At 41.7% G+C, this 6,704-nt stretch overlaps 1 pseudogene; it reads right to left on the bottom strand.

Annotated features, from left to right (window-relative positions):
• Positions 1-1,158: 1,158 nt before the first annotated feature.
• LOC138053996 (uncharacterized) lies at positions 1,159-5,126 on the bottom strand (annotated as a pseudogene).
• Between the last annotated feature and the right edge of the window lie 1,578 nt (positions 5,127-6,704).

Here is a 6,704-nt window from a genome sequence, read left to right as displayed (position 1 = left end):
TCATCTAGGAGTACCTCTTGCTCCGGAAAAAACCGTAGGCCCTGATACAGTATTGCAATTTGCAGGCGTTACCTTTGATTCGGTGAGAAGAGAAGCGCGTCTACCTGACGAAAAGTTTCAGAAATACGGCATGCTCTTGCACAAGTTTTATAGACGTCGCACAGTGAGGCTAAAAGAACTTCAGTCTTTAATAGGATTACTAAATTTTACTTGTCAAGTTATTGTCCCGGGCCGTGCTTTTCTTCGTCGCCTGATCGGTCTTACCAAGGGCGTCCGACAGCCACACCACCATATTCGTTTATGTAAAGGCTCGAAACAGGATCATTTTTCCTTGAAGATACATGGGAAAAGTCGCATACCCTTGAGCTTTATACCGATGCAGCAGGCTCAATAGGCTTCGGGGCTGTCTTTGGTAAGCACTGGTTCGGCGGCGAATGGCCGGTTATGTGGAAATCTTATAACGTTGCAGTTTTAGAGTTATTTCCTATTGTCCTCGCGATGCACATTTGGGGGCATTTAATGACTGATAAGTGTGTAATGTTCTTTACTGATAACGCTGCCTTTGTTGACATTATCAATAAGCAGACATCCAAGCATCAGAGTATAATGGTGTTGATCAGGGATTTCGTGTTAAGTTGAAGGAGAAGACCCATGGGGAGGTACCAAATTATGGAACTTCGTACCCAGCAAGGAATTGTCGGCAGGATGAATTGGTATAATACGAAAAGCCGACTTGATGTCGGTTTTAGCTAAAAAAAAACAACCTTCCCCAGTGGCTTTAATGGCTGTGATCGCATCACTAGCGGATGCGTATTTGACAGAGTAACAACAGTCAGGAATAGCATCATTAACCGAATTTCCTTTTGGAGAGGATAAATGATGAATCAAACGAAATTCAGACGGGTCTTTCTTGGGTACAACGCCCAAGGGAGAGGTACGAAAGTTCGCAAAAGGGGAAGTTCTAAAAGGACCCACAATTCGGCCTGCGTTGCATTCCTTGCGCAATTTCATTCTAGCAATTCCCGGTTGGGCGAGGACACTTTTAAGATTAGGAGATTGAAAAGGAAGCCGATCACCGACAAATTAACACGAAAGCCACAACGGAAACCATCGACAAGAAAATGCTTTTTGTTTTGCTCATAACAGTGTAAGAGGCATTCAAGCCGTTCCACCCTTACGGGGGTTACTGGCGGGCTGTGAAGGGCCTGATACTTGAGTAGAGTTTCCTTTTGGTTTAACTCCACCAGACCGCTGTTGAGGGGTTTGTACTGAGCATTGAATTGCTGGGTGCTTTGCTCCACATTTATAGCAGACGTGTTCGAACTGACACCGTTGGCAGTGTTTTCCGGCATAAAATGTCCAACACGTGCCTCGGGGGAAAAAATTCGAAGGAAAACACTGGCGTGTTGAGGTTTGGGGCTTATTGGGGATCGACTGTGATCTCCGAAAACTAGCTGAGGCCCTCAACCAAAGTTCCCAATGTATTTGATAACATGGATATTTATCGGGTGCAGATTGCCTCAGATAACGAAATTGTTCGTCATACCAGAGCCAATCCCCGTTCGCAATACTTCATCAACTGTGGGGTTTAACTCTGGTATCGCTCAGTATAGACCGAGACAAAAATGTTAAACGCCGAAACGCACTGTTGTATGTTCGAAACCTTCTTTGTTGCGTGATACGGCTCAAGGGTAAGCCGCGGCTGCTTTGATGGTCCAGTGGAGGGTGTCATAGATAACGCATACTTATCGATTTGAGGGGTGGATGCTAATAAGGCCCCAAATTATACATAGTCGTTAGCCCAGATTTTAGCTTTAATGTTTGAACCGACCCGGGAACTAAGATTTACTGACATGCTAGCAAAAAAATGTTTAGGTTGAACATTGTCGAAACCCAGAGGCAGAGAATCATTTCTTGTACCTGCACTATCAATTAGTATGCACAATTAGTATGCACTGCAATTAGTATACATGGGGAATGGTGTTTGTCTCTTTTTTTCTTCCTTTTTTTTTTGGCTGAAGACATTATAATCTGAATAAATTCAAAATCTAATAATCTGATATATCTAGAAGTATCCAAAACCATCTAGAAAAGCGAAAGGCGAATAGCAAATCTAAAATCCTATATACAACGCTGCTAAGAAAAACTAAACAATGTCAATGGCTTCTTCGGCAAACGCGGCACGGCGCTTCACCCGCGATCCTCGAAGGCAAACCAGGGCCGACCGAAGGAGCGCAAAGGATGTCCTTGCTTGGATCCAGGAAATTGTTTGCGAGTATTGTTCTCCTTTATTGGCGGCTATCAGCTCAGCCAGTCGACTATGGTATCTTATGTATTCCTTCCCCATCCCTCCAGTAGTTGTAAATACAAGCGGCGTGAACGAGCCATGCTCAATATCCAACACTCTCCTTGAGTACAACCGCTTCTTGTCGTGTTCATGGATGCGATAGATCTGCTGGGGCTCTTGGTCCCTGTAAGACTTAGCATTATATCAAATCCTACAATCTGATTTGTTCTTCGCACGGTCCGGATTTTCCTATCTGTGCCCACGGGCAGGGTAACGCTCGGAGAGTCTTAGTCCTTCACCATAGATTGTTAATCTTTGACACCGAATCCCCTTTACATACAGAAGCCACTTTTTATTAGGAAAGAGGTTTGAAAATAGAATTCAAATAAAAATATACCTCTTTGAAACGTTCACTTTGTAAGTCGCTTTAATAGTACATTCGTTATCAAAAGCGATGCGAGCCAATGATTTAAAAAGTGATTTAAGAGAGGAAGGGAGAGAGAAGAAAAAAATTAACAAGTTATTTACCAGCTAAGGGTCGGTCCGTATAGCCTAAAACGGTGACTTCGGTCACAGTTTTTCGCAATACAGAACTCTCACCTGGCAAACAACCTATCACAGTTTTGTAAATTGAGGCCCACTAATACAGATCGAATTGGAATTTGGAGTGTTCCCGCGTGGTAATCGGAATTCATGGAGATTCATGATGTCCTGATAGTTCTAAAACTGGAGGACGGTTTTAGAACTATGAAATCGTTATTTGTGCCTAACATGTATTGTAAAAATACGAATGTACTTGAGTTATTGTCATTTCCTCTACTCCAAAAGTAATGTGTCAATAGCAATCAACTTGATTTATTTCATGGGCTCCTTCATTTTAAGAAAGGGGACGTGGCTAAGATCAAATAAGAGGTTTAAGAAATGTAGTGGAATAACATTTAGTGTCAATGTTAGAAGGCCAAGGTCCCAATTCAATTTAATTGTAGATTAAAAGGGTGATCGATTGGTTTTGAGATTTGAAACAGTCCTGTGAATCATTAATTAACGAAATCAATCAACTCTTTGGGAAATGACAAGTGCATATAGCCATCTAGAAATGAAAACATGAAACGTAATTTGTATGAAAACTACTCCAAAACTAAGTAACGTAGTACTAATTTATGAGGGTCCCCAATAGGGTTCTTCAATCCCGCCATCGTGACCAAAATTTTCCGTTCATCCCGAAATCCCGATCGTTTTTATCGGCCAATCCCGATCCCGGTCATGACTTCAGGGCATGATGCCGAACCCTCGTCGTCAATTACAACTACAGGTGATTTAGAATACGCCATGTCAGTCTTTTCCACCAACCTTCATCATCCAATTGACTTTAATTGTAGCATTTGCAATCACAGTTTTGAAACCGAAATGATGCGTGATTGCCCATTATTAGTAGTTATGAAATCTGTTCATATGTTTCCCTTTGTTAAACTTTGTAGTAAGTTAAGATTTAATTTAGCAGTGGAGAGGTTAAGTATCATGCATGTTTTATGAAACGGCGATGATCACGGGCCGATGTATACGATCATTAACAAAGATACTCTTCTTCTTAACTTTCCTAATGTAACTTCGAGAATAGCTACCGAAAAGCCAATGGTGCGTCTGATAACTTGAACTTGACAGAAATTTGAGTAACTTGAATTGTAATTATTAGCAGATTTTCAAATATCGAAGGACCAATGAAAAGCGTAAGTCGTACACTGAGCTCGAAGACAGAGGTTGAAAATTGAGAGTCGGTTCGAACTGAAATACAATAAATATCATAAAATACAACTAAGCTATTGAAACCGGCGTTACAACAAAGATGATACTGACGTTGAAAACGTTAGATACTACGTTTAGGCATACAAATGCCGATCAACATATATACGAACTAAACTTGGCATGGAAAAGAACAACTTAAAACATAATGGAGAGAGTGTAGTGTAACGTGAAGTGCTAAATTTCCATCCCATATGAACCATGTGAGCGTTAGCCCTACTGATGGAACTGGGCCCACACAAGGACAGAGAAAAGCTCTGACCAGGGTGGGAATTGAACCCACGACCTTCGGGTTAGATCTCCGCCGCTCTACCGGCTGAGCTACAAGGTCAGACGGGAGCAGGCCGTGGGAACTGAAGATGTTAAAGTCACGGCAATTAACATGTACAAGTACAAGGAAAGGTTCGTTTATACAAACGTTGGCAGTGTGGCACTTTTATTTTAAACAGTGTTTACTGGAGAGAGTGTAGTGTAACGTGAAGTGCTAGATTTCTATCCCATATGAACCATGTGAGCGTTAGCCCTACCGATGGAACTGGGCCCACACAAGGACAGAGAAAAACTCTACGCTCTCACCTTTCTCGCCACATAGCCTACGTAATGGGGATTCCACCGTTTTGTCAATATGGTATTTTACATAGTTAGTCCTAAGGGCTTGTTCTTGACCTGCACAAATAAGTGCTTCTGTTTGGATCTTCAAGTCTGCTTTTCGCAACCAGCTCCACGATTCTTCTACATGCGTCGTTTTAGGTATTTCTCTTACAAATTGACCATGCAGCCTTTTTTCCTTCCAACTGTTGAGTTTCTCATTGTTCCACGAGGTCTTGAATTTAGCTTTGCTCACTGTTTTCTCACTCCTAATTACACAAGTAGCCCTTACCCCTTGCAGCAGGACTTCCAGAGAATTCTTCACATACCATCCTAAACTGTTTTCCTCGCTTCTCACACATCCCTCACGGCTTATCAGTCCACGGCCTCTATTCACGCTTGACACAAACAACCTATCAGCATCGCTCTTTGGATGAAAAGCACCATTCATTGTCAATACCTTTCTAGTCGTTCTATCCAATGTTTTTAGCTCTTCCTTTGTCCATCTTATAATACCTGCTCCGTACCTCAGTACAGAGACTGCCCAGGTGTTAATGGCGTTAATTTTGTTTTCAATTCTGATTTCAACAGAAGCTTCAACCTTCTCTTGTACTCTCTCTCAAATCGTTTTTTCATCTCCTTTTCCCTCATCATATCCACCTCAAGAATCCCTAAATATTTATACCCTTCTTCCTCAATTTCTGTTATTATTATTATTATTATTATTATTATTATTATTATTATTATTATTATGCAGTAAAAACTATCTGTATGCTATTGTTACGAAAAATAGCGTTGCGTGACTAGCGTTACTGTCTAGAAGCTTCGCGAGAGTTCGTAGTTTGTTTATATTTAGGTTTGTACGAAAGAGTTTCTAAATCGGTGTGTTTTGTAATCTTTCTATTATTAGATTCATTACTAATTTAGAAAGTTCTAGAAGTTTATTGTCAGAGTATATAAGTAGACGAGTCCAAGAGGAGTGTTTTTCTAACTAGTTTTTCACAAGCGAAGAGAGTTGGCGTTGGCCGTGTTTAGTCAAGTGTGACAGAAGCAGTGTTTATTCAAGTTGGCGGAGGCCGTGTAAGTTTGTCGAATACGTGTTGTTCAGAGTTTTACTTCGTGGAAACTACGTTCGTTTTTGGAATAAATCTTCTTGTTGTTGTTCCGACAACCCTGCGTTCAGTTTAGTCTGCAAGCTAACTTTCCTCAAAACACACGAACTCGTAACATTGGGGGCCTGTCCGGGAGAGGAATTCATTTGTTTGCCGTCTACAGAAACCAGGAAAGGATCACAACTTGGAAGCAAGTAGCTGCGCTGTGAAAAAAGTTGTAGCGAGTGAAAGAGCCGTGGAATTTTAGTGCTGTGAAAATGGAGAAATTTATTCAGCTTGGCGAAAAGTTTGGTCTGGAAGGAGAAAAGCTGCTTGAATTTGTGCGTGAACAAGAAGAAAAAGAACGCGAAGAGAAACGTAGAGAGGAAGAAAAACAAGAAAAACGAAGACAATTGGAGGAAGAAAGAGAAGAAAAACGTAGGCGGTTTGAAGAAGAAAAAGAAGAGAAACGTCGATTACTTGAAGAAGATAAAAGAAGAGAAGACGAAGAGAGAGAAACCAGGCGACAAGAACGCGAACTAAGAAAATTGGAGATGGAAGCCGAGCTGTTGAAACAGAAAGAGGCTATTGAAGCGGCAAGAAGAGAACATGAGCTGGAAATTGCACGTTTGGCTGTGGAGAGTGCTGACGGACGTCCTGAAGTGAGAGAGGATCGGGTTAAGGCACCTAAACTCCCCTCGTTTGTTGATGGTAAAGACGATTTGGACGCGTATTTGCAGAGGTTCGAGAGATTCGCGGAGACGGCTAAGTGGAAAAGAGATGGATGGGCATCGAAGCTCAGTGCTCTGTTGTCTGGACGGGCACTAGAAGTGTATTCACGTCTATCGGAGGACGCAGCTAAGGATTATGACAGGGTAAAGATTGCGTTAATGAAGAGATATGACCTTACCGAAGACGGCTATCGTCGAAAATTTAGA

This window comes from Montipora capricornis, chromosome 6 (genome assembly GCF_036669925.1).
Source record: "Montipora capricornis isolate CH-2021 chromosome 6, ASM3666992v2, whole genome shotgun sequence".
NCBI lineage: Eukaryota > Metazoa > Cnidaria > Anthozoa > Scleractinia > Acroporidae > Montipora > Montipora capricornis.
Note: the sequence above shows the minus strand (reverse complement) of the source record. Positions and strands in the feature narration are given on the sequence as shown.